This window comes from Musca autumnalis, unplaced genomic scaffold (genome assembly GCF_047663935.1).
Source record: "Musca autumnalis isolate F117 unplaced genomic scaffold, ASM4766393v1 scaffold_1, whole genome shotgun sequence".
NCBI classification, from domain to species: domain Eukaryota; kingdom Metazoa; phylum Arthropoda; class Insecta; order Diptera; family Muscidae; genus Musca; species Musca autumnalis.
Genome location: NW_027411644.1, coordinates 304,844,595 through 304,859,232, shown reverse-complemented (window position 1 = coordinate 304,859,232; position 14,638 = coordinate 304,844,595). Strand labels below are relative to the sequence as shown.

The following is a 14,638-nucleotide window of genomic DNA, read 5'->3' as shown; positions in this document are numbered from 1 at the left end:
AATGTTGCCCTTGATTGTATTAAACGAATTTCTTTAGATTAGCAACAAAATAAATCACATCATTATTTCCAGCTTAATCTAATGTTGCGATCAGCAGCATTTGTAGTTATGGCGCAATTTAAGTTTTCCACAATCAGACAGACAACTAACCCACAACCAAACAGCAGCCAATAAAGTCAGATAGGTAGATACGGCGACGAAAGAATCTTGTGAATGGAATATTTCTAATTGTCATTCAATCATTGCCAGCCAACCCCAGCCCGCGAGCCAGCTAATAGCGGTTGCAGCCAGTTGGGCAATGGAAAATGTAAAAATAGCAACAACAGCAAATTCAATTACATATGTATGTACGTTAGAAATAATGGAAAACCTCTTTAGGAAATACCATACAACAATAACAACAATGAAACTGGATATTTTATTACACCACTGCCACGCCACTCTGCACATATGTATACTACGTCGTATAGTGTCCTTCAGCAACCTTGGTTAGTGGCACTTTTTAGTTCAAGGATTTCACACAATACAACAGTTCACACAGTTCTTAATTAAAAATTACTTCAGAAGTCCATAAACTTGTTTTTTTTTGTTTTCAATCCTCTTTCAAAATTTACTAACCTTTATTTGGCACTCGACTTTTTTCCAGTTTTCGTTACTTAAAATAAGATTTTCATAAACACTTTATGTTCGATTTCAGTTTTCTTCGTTTGACGTTTGATTTTGTAAAATTTTATATCCAAAGAATTTTTCTTCGTTTGAAGAGAGTGGCAAATCCTTTTTATTTCTTTTTTTACCGTCCTTCGTATTTTATTTGACTTCACTTTCCGGTTGTTGAATTTAAACTGGTGTTAGCAAAATTTTGTTTGCTGCTTAATAGTAGAAGCAGAACAAACGCTTTGTTTTTCTTTGCGTTTGTTGTGCTTTTGCATTTATGACAAGCAGAGAACGCAGCAACGAACCACACAACGACGCTGCTGATAGTTGGCGATGATGATAATCGCAGTTGGTGAAAATATCGATGAGCAAGTTGTAGCAGTCAACAAAATGAGCAAACGTTATCGTTTGTTCTATCAAACACTGTCGATCACTTAAAAAATAGCACTAAATAGAAGATGGCAAATAAGGGGTTTATTAAGTATGGGGATTACTCAAAGTTCTGGAATTTTATAGGAGTTGCTGTACACTCTATAAAAAATTATTATCCACATTTGTATTTAAATAAATTATCCACGTTCGTTTGTGGATAAAAAAATATCCACGTTCGTTTGTGGATAAAAAAATATCCACGTTTGTGGATAAAAAAATATCCACGTTTGTGGATAAAAAAATATCCACGTTTGTGGATAAAAAAATATCCACGTTTGTGGATAAAAAAATATCCACGTTTGTGGATAAAAAAATATCCACGTTTGTGGATAAATAAATTATCCACGTTTGTGGATAAATAAATTATCCACGTTTGTGGATAAATAAATTATCCACGTTTGTGGATAAATAAATTATCCACGTTTGTGGATAAATAAATTATCCACGTTTGTGGATAAATAAATTATCCACGTTTGTGGATAAATAAATTATCCACGTTTGTGGATAAATAAATTATCCACGTTTGTGGATAAATAAATTATCCACGTTTGTGGATAAATAAATTATCCACGTTTGTGGATAAATAAATTATCCACGTTTGTGGATAAATAAATTATCCACGTTTGTGGATGAATAAATTATCCACGTTTGTGGATAAATAAATTATCCACGTTTGTGGATAAATAAATTATCCACGTTTGTGGAGGAATAAATTATCCACGTTTGTGGATGAATAAATTATCCACGTTTGTGGATGAATAAATTATCCACGTTTGTGGATAAATAAATTATCCACGTTTGTGGATAAATAAATTATCCACGTTTGTGGAGGAATAAATTATCCACGTTTGTGGATGAATAAATTATCCACGTTAGTGGATTAATAAATTATCCACGTTTGTGGATTAATAAATTATCCACGTTTGTGGATACATAAATTAATTAAATAAATTATCCACGTTTGTGGATAAACTGTCCACGTTTGTGGATAAATAAATTATCCACGCTTGTGGATAAATAAATAAATTATTCACGTTTGTTGATAAATAAATTATCCACGCTTGTGGATAAATAAGTTATCCACGTTGGTGGATAAATAAATTATCCACGTTTGTGGATAAATAAATTATCCACGTTTGTGGATGAATAAATTATCCACGTTTGTGGATGAATAAATTATCCACGTTTGTGGATGAATAAATTATCCACGTTTGTGGATGAATAAATTATCCACGTTTGTGGATAAATAAATTATCCACGTTTGTGGATAAATAAATTATCCACGTTTGTGGATAAATAAATTACCCACGTTTGTGGATACATAAATTAATTAAATAAATTATCCACGTTTGTGGATAAATAAACTGTCCACGTTTGTGGATAAATAAATTATCCACGCTTGTGGATAAATAAATAAATTATTCACGTTTGTTGATAAATAAATTATCCACGCTTGTGGATAAATAAATAAATTATTCACGTTTGTTGATAAATAAATTATCCACGTTTGCGGATAAATTATGCCCGTTTGTGGATAAATAAATTATCCACGTTTGTGGATAAATAAATTATCCACGTTTGCGGATAAATTATGCCCGTTTGTGGATAAATAAATTATACACGTTTGTGGATAAGTAAATTATACACGTTTGTGGATAAATAAATTATCCACGTTTGTGGATAAATAAATTATCCACGTTTGTGGATAAATAAATTATCCACGTTTGTGGATAAATAAATTATCCACGTTTGTGGATAAATAAATTATACACGTTTGTGGATAAATAAATTATACACGTTTGTGGATAAATAAATTATCCACGTTTGTGGATAAATAAATTACCCACGTTTGTGGATAAATAAATTATCAACGTTTGTGGATAAATAAATTATCCACGTTTGTGGATAAATAAATTATCCACGTTTGTGGATAAATAAATTATCCACGTTTGTGGATAAATAAATTATCCCCGTTTGTGGATAAATAAATTATCCACGTTTGTGGATAAATAAATTATCCACGTTTGTGGATAAATTATCCCCGTTTGTGGATAAATAAATTATCCACGTTTGTGGATAAATAAATTATCCACGTTTGCGGATAAATTATCCCCGTTTGTGGATAAATAAATTATCCACGTTTGTGGATAAATAAATTAATTACATAAATTATCCACGTTTGTGGATAAACAAATTAATTAAATAAATTATTCACGTTTGTGGATAAATAAACTGTCCACGTTTGTGGATAAATAAATTATCCACGTTTGCGGATAAATTATCCCCGTTTGTGGATAAATAAATTATCCACGTTTGTGGATAAATACATTAATTAAATAAATTATTCACGTTTTTTGATAAATTATCCACATTTGTGTATAAATAAATTGTCCACGTTTGTGGATAAATAAACTGCCCACGTTTGTGGATAAATAAATTAATTAAATGAATTTTTTATTTGTATATAAATAAATTATCCACGTTTGTGGACAAATAAATGATTAAATAAAGTATCCACTTTTGTGGAAAATAGATTATTCACGTTTGTGGATAACCAAATAAATTAAATAAATAATTCACGTTTGTGAATAAATAAATTATCCACGGTTGTGGATAAATAAATAATTTAAATAAATTATCCACGGTGGATAATTTATATAATTAATGAATAAATTATCCACGTTTGTTGTTAAATAAATTATCCACGATATATAAATTAATTAAATAGATTATCCAAGTTTGAGGATAAATAAATAAATTAAATAAATTATTCACGTTTGTTGATAAATAAATTATCCACGCTTGTGGATAAATAAGCTATCCACGTTGGTGGATAAATAAATTATCCACGCTTGTGGATAAATAAATTATCCACGTTTGTGGATAAATAAATTATCCACGTTTGTGGATAAATAAATAATCAACGTTTGTGGATAATTAAATTATCCACGTTTGTGAATTAATAAATTATCCACGTTTGTGAATTAATAAATTATCCACGTTTGTGGATAAATAAATTATCCACGTTTGTGGATTAATAAATTATCCACGTTTGTGGATAAATAAATTATCCACGTTTGTGGATAAATAAATTATCCACGTTTGTGGATAAATAAATTATCCACGTTTGTGGATAAATAAATTATCCACGTTTGTGGATAAATAAATTATCTACGTTTGTGGATAAATAAATTATCCACGTTTTTGGATAAATAAATTATCCACGTTTGTGGATAAATAAATTATCCACGTTTGTGGATAATGAAATTAAATAAATAAATTATCCACGTTTGTGGGTTAATAAATTATCCACGTTTGTGGATAAATAAATTATCCACGTTTGTGGATAAATAAATTATCCACGTTTGTGGATAAATAAATTATCTACGTTTGTGGATAAATAAATTATCCACGTTTGTGGATAAATAAATTATCCACGTTTGTGGATAAATAAATTATCCACGTTTGTGGATAAATAAATTATCCACGTTTGTGGATAAATAAATTATCCACGTTTGTGGATAAATAAATAAATTATCCACGTTTGTGGATAAATAAATAAATTATCCACGTTTGTGGATAAATAAAATATCCACGTTTATGGATAACTAAATTATCCACGCTTGTGGATAAATAAATTATCCACGCTTGTGGATAAATAAATTATCCACGCTTGTGGATAAATAAATTATCCACGCTTGTGGATAAATAAATTATCCACGCTTGCGGATAAATAAATTATCCACGCTTGCGAATAAATAAATTATCCACATTTGTGGATAAATACATTATCCACGTTTGTGGATAAATAAATTATCCACGTTTGTGGATAAATAAATAAATTTTCCACGTTTGTGGATAAATAAATAAATTATCCACGTTTGTGGATAAATAAATAAATTATCCACGTTTATGGATAAATAAATAAATTATCCACGTTTGTGGATAAATAAATTATCCACGTTTGTGGATAAATAAATTATCCACGTTTGTGGATAAATAAATTAATTACATTAATTATTCCCGTTTGTGGATAAACAAATTAATTAAATAGATTATCCACGTTGGTGGATAAATAAATAAATTATTCACGTTTGCTGTTAAATAAATTATCCATGATATATGTATAAATTAATAAAATAGATTATTCACGTTTTGGATAAATAAATAAATTAAATAAATTATCCACGTTTGTTGATAAAGAAATTATCCACGTTTGTGGATAAATAAATTAATTACCCACGGTTGTGTATAAATAAAATTAATTAAATTAATTATCCGCGCTTGGGGATATATACATTATCGACATTTGTGGATAAATAAATTATTCAAAAATTTTTTTGATAAATAAATTAGCCACATTTTTCGATAAATAAATTATCCACGTTTGTGTATAAATAAATTATCCACATTTGTGGATAAATATCTTCGTTTGTGGATTATTATGTCGAAAGTGGAAAACTTTTGTGATTAATGATGACAGCTATTCTAATCAGCTATACAGTTCTGGTTATCTAACGAATCACCGTTTTTCTGAAAACTTTTTATTTACCCTTGGAAATCGAAAATTCGAGATTTCAAAAAAAAAAATAGGAGCAAAATTGCATGACCAATGCAATGACAAGTATTGCGTAATATTTAATATTTCACAAAACAAATGTCAATAACATTTATTATCATTGGACTTCGTATGGATTAGTCACACAATCTCTAGGATTTTTAACATTTGGACTTATTCTAATGGCCAGCAGTGTTATTTGCACACATTGTGAAATAATCTCAAATAATAACAAAAGCGGCACTTGTTATTTTCTTTCTCTAGACAAACCAAACTGAATTGGAACTAAAATTTAAAGCCGTCATCATCATCCTAATCACGACATAATACAATTTGACCGCTACAGAGGCTAGAATATTTTTTTTTTTTTTTTTGCAATGAACTAAGAATATCGAATGTTTTGAAGAAGGCAATGTTGGGTGGAGGTGTTATCTCCAGTCCTCATCATCATCGGCAGAATACATCAATATTTTTGTAAACAATTTGACATGTGCGCGAGTGTGAGTGAATTATTACGTGTCGGAATATTTTTGTTTTTATTTACCAATAAGTAGTCGTAGCGGTTGTTGTTGACAATGGCGACTATCAATGCGTGCGCCACGGTTTAATTTTTGCCGGCAGTAGCAAGCAGTCTGCCCTGGCCCTGTAATAATTCAATAAATATCAAGAGGGGACTTTGCTGCTGTAAATAGTTTAATGAGCATTAAATTACCTTAAATTTACTTAAAGATTACATATTAAACGTGAAAGTAATTTGTTTAAGTGGTTATTTATGGGCATTTGATTAAACAAATTGCTTATTTAGGATTGATTACTGAAGTGCCCATAATTATTACAAAACAATGAATTTATTAAAAATTCATTTTTAAACGTAAAGTCCAGATTATTAGCGGATATGTATAACTTCCTCATTATATTCGTAATTGTTATAATTATTAGAGATCCCCTAATGCCAGCGTGTTAGGCGAACTCGTGCCTATCGGTGTTCCAAGGTTTGCAGTTAGGCGAACGCGTTCCTATCGGTGTTCCAAGGTTTGCAGTTGGGGTACCAAATGTATTAGAACGTAGCCTCTTTGATATGTGGGCGTCTCAACGAAGAATATCCTATACCATGGTGGACCTCCATTTCCCCCAGAAACTGAATGACGGAAGGATCTGACTGATAAAAGCTTTTAGTCAACGAAAATCCCAAAACCCAATGATGACAACATTTCTGCAATGGCCAAAAATAATGGTCTCGGAAAAACCTGGATTAAAGAAACGCAGCCTACGATTGACGGGACAATAGTACCGGAAGCGAACGGACAAGGGGCACCCAATTTATTTGTCAAAAATAGTCTAGTCTAGCTGAACAAAGCAGTCGGCCTCTATCTCCTCTGGAGCAAACGGTGGCCCGGTATGCGATGGCGACCTCGATTCTACAGTCGTTCCAGCGACTGTAGTCGACGATAAATTGACCTCGGCCTTAATGGAAACAGCTAATTCCTTGACCGTCGAACACACAAAAGGACCAGGGATGGCAACTGTTCCGAGGTAAAAATCGCTACAGCCACATACGCACCATACCGATTTTTACCTTAAAGCAGTTGACATTCCTGCATAAACAGTGGTTTTTGTACGTCAAAAATCACCACAAGTAGCGGGAAAACACCACCAACTTGGCACCCCTGAAAAGGACAGTCCAGAAGTCGAAGCCCATAGAACTAGCCATCCGATGCAGGGCGCCACTGAGACCAACATTTTGGCCAAAAAATTTCCCATCACCTCAACTAACTTTGTGAACCGGTTTGCTACTCGTAAGAAAAAGAGGGAGTACCGTCTTCGAAAAACAGGACTAGAAGAATTATTGCCAATTTGGGGTTTAAAGAAGTATTTCCAACTTGGGTTTTAAAGAAGTATTGCCAATTTGGGTTTTAAAAAAGTATTACCAACTTGAGTCTTAAAGAAGTATTACCAATTTGGGTTTTAAAGAAGTATTGCCAATTTGGGTTTTAAAGAAGTATTGCCAATTTGGGTTTTAAAGAAGTATTGCCAGATTGGGTTTTAAAGAAGTATTGCCAATTTGGGTTTTAAAGAAGTATTTCCAATTTGGGTTTTAAAGAAGTATTGCCAATTTGGGTTTTAAAGAAGTATTGCCAATTTGGGTTTTAAAGAAGTATTGCCAAGTTGGGTTTTAAAGAAGTATTGCCAATTTTGGGTTTAAAGAAGTATTGCCAATTTGTGTTTCAAAAAAGTATTGCCAATTTGGGTTTATTAATTCAAACTCAATTATTGATAGCCTATTATATTAGACTTCCGGGAGGGGACGGTCAAGGACAAAGAACACCAAATTTAAAAGTTGTCAAAGATAGTCTAGCTAAATGAAAGATTCAGCTTCTAGCTCCTTTGGAGCAGAGGGTGGCCCTGAGTCTCAGCCAGGGTATTGCTTATGCTGGGGCCGTGGACAGTTTATGCGATAACGACCTCGATGCCACAGTCATTCCAGTGGCTTTTGTCGTCTATAAACTGACCTTGTTCTCAATTGAAACAGCAAATTCCTTGAGACCAGGACTTTCGAACACACAGAAGGACCGTCCATAGGTCAAAGCCTATAGAACTAACCTTTCGAGGTCCTGTCTCTACTGAGGCCAACATTTTGGCTGAAAATGTTCCCATCGCCTCAACTAACTCTGCAAATTGGTTGGCTACGGAAAAGAGGGGGTACCGTAGGTCGATGCTCAAGAGAAATTCTGACTTTAAAAGGTCCCTCTCAGATCGATGATCGAAGAGGCCAAGTCGAAGTTCAATGCCAAAACCGACACCCATAGCCTCTCCTAAAGACCAAACCAGGAGCGATGTTGACTTGACTCAACGCTCCATGAAAGGTTCAATTCTTTCGATCACAACGCCTTTTTCACTTCATCAAAAAACACGGTGAAGGGTCAACAGAGGACGAGTTCTGGCTGAGTAGGTTGACAGCTCTTCGTTTTGCACGGTCAATGAGGACGCCCCTGCCACAATTAGAGGAGAGTGTTAATCTGTGCCAGACATAACCATCGTGTCACCTGGTCTGATAAATAACGTCACGTGGCAACCCGTAATTTCTCTTGGATCAGTCCATCTCCCCATAATTGTCTCCATTAGCAGACCGCCCGATTTCATCACCTCTTAACGCCGCACTTTTATCAATTATGGGAAAACCGATTGGTCGTCTTTCAGAGAGTTCACTAGTCACCGCTTCGAGAAGCGGAAAGGACGTTCCGAGACATCACTGCTGCAGCCGCACGCCATATGCCCGCTGGTCGAATAGCCGATAAGCTTCGTCGAGCCAACCCCAGTGACCCCAGAGTCTGGGAGCTGACACTGGAAGTTAAGAGGTCCGTTGATGAGCATAAGCGGAACAAGCGGCTAAATCATCTGTAAAGCTGCAACATTGGAGCCGGAATATAGTGAATTGTTGGCAACGGTTAAGTCACTCGCGAACCCTAGAAAGATGGAAGACAGGACCTCAGTCAAGTTTGGCTACGTTACGCTGACGGATGCGAAGAGGTGCGTAAGTTATTTTTATCGACAGTTTGTCGAGCATCCCGGGAGTGACAGGGCGAAATGAAAAGTACTACGTTGCATTAGATCTCTTCCTGCTGAGGATGATGTTGCGAATGTCATCAGGAACGCTAAATCATCCAAAGCGTTGGGCTCGGATGAAATCTCCATGCTAATGCAAAGTTCTCAACTTGTCGCTAGCCACCCACATCGTTCCCGAAGTCTGGAAAATGGGCAAGTTAGTTCCGTTACTGAAGCCAGAAAAGGTCGTCATCAAAGTTAAATCGTGCGCCCGTAGCACAAACCCTTGAGGGTTTAGTCCTCCCCAGCGTCAGAAATAGATATCCAGTGGCTGATCATCAACATGGGTTCCATAAGCCGCACAGCACGACATCATCGCTGCCCACCAACTCCACACATATCATTCCAGGACTCAACCAGAGTAAGCCGTGTGATAGAACAGTGATTGTGGCGTTCGACTTATGAAAAAAAGACTAACCTCCGTCCAAGGACGCCAGTTATGTGGAATTCAGGAACAAGAAAGCCAAGCACCATAGATAAAACAGGGAGTACCCCATTGTGGGGTGATATATCAGGAACTGTTGAATCTCTACCTCTCCCGTATTCCATCCCCTCTCCAGACGGCATTGAGATCGTAACGTATGCAGATGATTGTACGATCTTGACATCAGGTTACTTAACTGATATCATTTGTGAATGGCTGAACGCCTGTTTGACTGATCTTACAACCTTTTTCCACACAAAGAATATGCAGATATTCGCCACTAAATCTGCGGTCACTCTGATCACCACACTAATTTGAATGTCATAATCGACGGTAGCAAAATTCCGACCACCAGCTACCCCAAGGTTCTAGGGATCATATTGGACAGCTTGTTCACGTCGCTCACCACATCGCTTTGACTAGGTGGTAAGCACTAAATGCCGTCATTTGGGATTGGTTCTGGGGTATCTTCATCGGCGCCCATATTCGATACCAAAAACTTGATGAAATGCTCCTTCCAGATCTTCAATACGCTGTCTGTATCAGTGACAAGGTTGCCTTCATTATCTTTGCAGGAGATGTGTCTGCACCGTGGTGTTTAACACTCTGGTAAAAATTTCTTCTTACGCTCACCATTGCTTAATCTTTCTTTTTTCTGCTCAAAATACGCTTCTCATCTATTTTCTTCTCCCGATATTATTCCTTGGCGCTTCGTGTTGATACTGAATGCAGGGTTGTTCTGCATGCTGCGTAGTCTTACGATGCTTCTGATCGTACCATAGAGATTTAGGTGTTGGGTTTTTGGTACACAAATATATATTTTGCGGCAGTTTGAAGAGAGTGGGCTATTCTTCGCCTTCTACATTATCGGGACAAGAAGTGCCATCTTCCAGCATGTGAGGAGTTAGTTGAGCGGAGTAGGCTTTTGCTATCTGTTGTGTTTACGGCTTCTCGTCATCGAGCTTCCGTCCTGTGGTTGATCGCACTTTAGCCGCAACATTAAGGCCTGTGCATAATTTGGCTCCGAAAAAATCGGACCATTTCCTTGTAGGAGCCAAGGTATTCGCTCCTCGAATCGATCGGCTATCTATCACACTGGAAAAGTGCCTTCCGTCTATCACTACATGACCGATGTGGTTTCTTGTTTTCCCACCTGGGGATGGGATATCCCCTGGGCTTGTGTATGTCGAGGTATTGGAACCTACCATGTTTTTGCTTCTGCAAAATCGATCAGTCTCATTCCGTTGTTGAAGGCTGAACTTACCGACCGTAGCACCAAAAATATGTTCTTTCCCAATTTGAGCTTAAAATCTAGGCGCTCATAGAATATATCCTTGGTCTGTTCATCTACCTCTTCGGCCGAGACATGGTTGCAGATGAGACTGATGTTAAAGAACTTTGCTTTTATGTGGGGATCTGCATACCAGGTTTTTAAGCCTCCGATTTACCATAAATCCTTCACATAGCTCATGTTTATTTTCATTGAAGCGATAATGCAGTGCGTAATCGTTTGTGATCTTTACATCTGCCCGATTCCATTGCACTTCCCGTAAGTTAATAATATCAGCTTTGTACTTACCAAGTACATCGGCCAGGGCGCAAACTCTCTGTAGAGAGTCCGGACATTCCATGTGCATTCTAGGTGGTCCTTACAGTGTCAATTTTAAAGGGGTTGGTTATTTTCATGGTATTGCTTTTTGGAGGTTTGGGCTACTAGCCCTACCCAAGTTTTTAACGTTCTTATGGGCGAATGCGCCACACATGTTAGCTTACTACCTTTAACAGGCGTTAACTGGGAAGTCAGTGTCCACTTGAGATGAAAGAAGAACCAAGATAAGTCCTGGTCTTTGCCATGTTAAAACCAGTCAATACCGTTGGTATATTCCACCCCTTACGTCGTCTGAACTCACCTGATAGAATTATCTACTTATTCCCTCATTTGGATACAATGAAGTGAACATCTGGAAACACATAGATAGCTCCATCAACTTTTAACGGGTGTTAAAAACACCTCCCAAATTGACATCACAGGGAGGTCAGTGTCCAATTGAGATGAAAACAAGTAAGAAAAGCGTTAAGTTCGGTCGGGCCGAACTTTTTATACCCTCCACCACAAATTTCAGCCATTTCGGTGGATTAATGTGGCCACAACCTTCAAAAATTCCGAAATTCGGAAGGTACCGTTCTATGGGGGCTATATGATGGCGTGGACCTATACCTACAAATTTCTGGGGGAAAGTTTTATACGCCTAAAGAAGACTAAATACCAAATTTCAGCCATATCGGTGTGATAATGAGGCTAAAACGTTCAAAATATCGAAAATCGGGAGATATTGTATTATGGGGGGATATATCAACACGTGGACCTATATAAACATTTTATGGTAGAAATGTTTCTTAGCCTCTGGAAACACAAAATACAAAGTTACAACCGATACTTTGGTCAAATGGGTCTAATACATTCAAAATATATTAAAATGACGCGTACTTTATAAGGGGTCTTATGTGGGGACTATACCAAAACGTGGACCTATATAACCCAACTTTGGTAGGAATGTTTTCTGGCCTCTGAAGACACAAAATACCACATTACAACCAATTCTGTGGTCAAATGGGTCTACTACATTCAAAATATATAAAAATGACGCGTACTTTATATGGGGCCTTATATGGGTGCTATACCGAAACGTGGACCTATATAACCCAACTTTGGTAGGAATATTTTTTGGCCTCTGGAGACACAAAGTACCAAATTACAACCAATTCGGTGGTAAAATGGGCCAAATATCTTAAAAATTCCTTAAAACGACGACGCGTCACGCGTCATTTTGTATGGGGGCTATACGAAAGCGTGGACCTACATAGCCCGCTTTCAATACCAAAAGTCCTACGTAAATATAACATATTTTCCCAAAATTTCATCAACCTACGACAATCCGTTCGAACGCTAGAGTGATTTCCACAGACGGACAGACAGACAGACGGACGGACATGGCTATATCGATGTTGAATTGCACGCTGATCAAGAATATATATAGTTTATGGGGTCTACAATGATTATTTCGAGTAGTTACAAACGGAATGACAAACATAATATACCCCCATCTTATGGTGGAGGGTATAAAAAGGACCCATATAAATCCTGGACTTTGCGATGTTGAAACCAGTCAGTACCGTTGCTTGGTATCTTCCAAGGGGATGGAACTTAACTAAGAGACTTCTCCATTTATATCATCATTTGGACTCGATGAAGTGAAAATCTGGATGCACATAATTCACCAGTAACAAATTTTATTTTTATACCCTCCACCATAGTATGGAGGGTATATTAAGTTTGTTCTTCCGTTTGTAACGCATTGAAATAATCCTTTGCTACCCTATAAAGTATTTATATTCTTGATCAGGGTAAAATTCTGAGTCGATCTATGCATGTCCGTCCTTCCGTCCGTCTGTGGTAATCACTAGCATCCACAAAAATGGAGTTAGTGCGCTGAAATTTTGAAAATATGCGTCTTTTGTTCGATCGATGGTCCCGAAACTTCTCCACCAAAAATCGTCAACATAGGTCCATGTTTTGGTGTAGCCCCCATATAAAACTCCCGATTTTCGGTTTTTTTTAAGATTTTAGGTACAATTTTTAACCGAACAATTTGTAATTTGACATTTGAGGTTCTCAGTGGTACCGAAACTTCTCCACCAAAAATCGTCAATATATGAATGTATTTTAGTATAGCCCCCACAGTATTTATATGAAAGTATTTTATATGAAAGTATTTTAGTATAGCCCCCGATTTTCGGTATTTTGAGGATTTTAGCTAAAAATCGTCAACATGGGTCCATGTTTTGGTAAAGCCCCCATATAACGATACCTCCCGATTTTCGGTATTTTGAGGGTCTTAGCTACATTGTTTGACGGACAAACCCGTTATTTGGCTTTTGAGGTTCCCTGCGGTTATAAAACGTTTCCACCAAAAATTTTAAAAATATGTCGACACTCACTGTGCTCTTGAAACAATTTTAATTGGAAGGTGCTCACACCTCGGAAGGTTTTGCGGATTCTGAATCTACAATGTTTATAGATGAGAAAAATCAAAAAACAAAAAAAATCGCCGGCGCACTTTTTAAATAAATCGCGATTTAAGTTGACATTTTTAGGGGTTGTTTAGGTTTTCACGATTTTGCTAAGAAACCTCAAGTCCCATCAAAATGAGACTGAAGAAAAAAAGTTGTAGCTATGAAAATTCTCTACAAGATTGACATTTACGGTATTTCCGTAGGTTTTACCATTTTTAAGATATAGAAGTTCAAATTGGGGCAATGCACTGACTGTATCGCCCCCTTATAAAACAATGCCATGAAGGGTGCGACTTAACTAACTTTTGATGAAAACCGCTTACACAGGGGAAGATTTTGTGAATTCTGAAACAGCAATGTTTATAGATGAGAAAAATCCAAAAGCAAGAAAAAATCGCTGTGGGGATTTGTAAATAAATCGCGGTCAAAATTCACATTTTTAGGTGTTTTTTAGGTTTTCACGATTTTGCTTGGAAACCACAAGTCCAATCGAAATGGAGCTAAAGAAAATTTTGTAGCTGTGAAAATTCTCTAGAGGATTGACGTTTATCATTTGTTCCCAGCCTGTACTATTTTTGAGATAAAGAAGCTCAGTTTACATTTATAGGTTTTTTTGTTAGGGTTTCGCGATTTTGCTTGAATACGGTAAGTCTTATCGATATGGGACCTGAGAAAATCGTATAGCTGTGAAAATTCTCTACAAGACTGACTTAAGTAACTTATCCTAAGTTGTAACATTTTTTTAGATATATAAGTTTAAATTGGGAATTTGCAGTCATGACATTGTTTTATAAGGGGGCAATACAGAATTGAATTGAATTTGAATTGTCCCAATTTGAACTTCTATATCTCAAAAACGGTAAAACCGACGAGTATACCATAAAGATCAATTT

The 14,638-nt window shown here is 36.1% G+C and overlaps 1 protein-coding gene across 2 annotated transcripts in view; it reads right to left on the bottom strand.

Annotated features, from left to right (window-relative positions):
- The window catches only part of LOC141389860 (acyl-CoA Delta-9 desaturase-like), a 104,516-nt gene that overhangs the window by 39,760 nt on the left and 50,118 nt on the right, over positions 1-14,638 (bottom strand). Inside the window, exon 1 of one of the 2 annotated variants that reach the window (XM_073962037.1) lies at positions 619-1,034. The exons of the other annotated variant lie outside the window; for it this stretch is intronic. The gene's annotated coding sequence lies outside the window, so the exon portion shown is untranslated. Of the gene's footprint in view, positions 1-618; positions 1,035-14,638 lie in introns of those variants that run through there. 2 annotated transcript variants of the gene reach the window in all.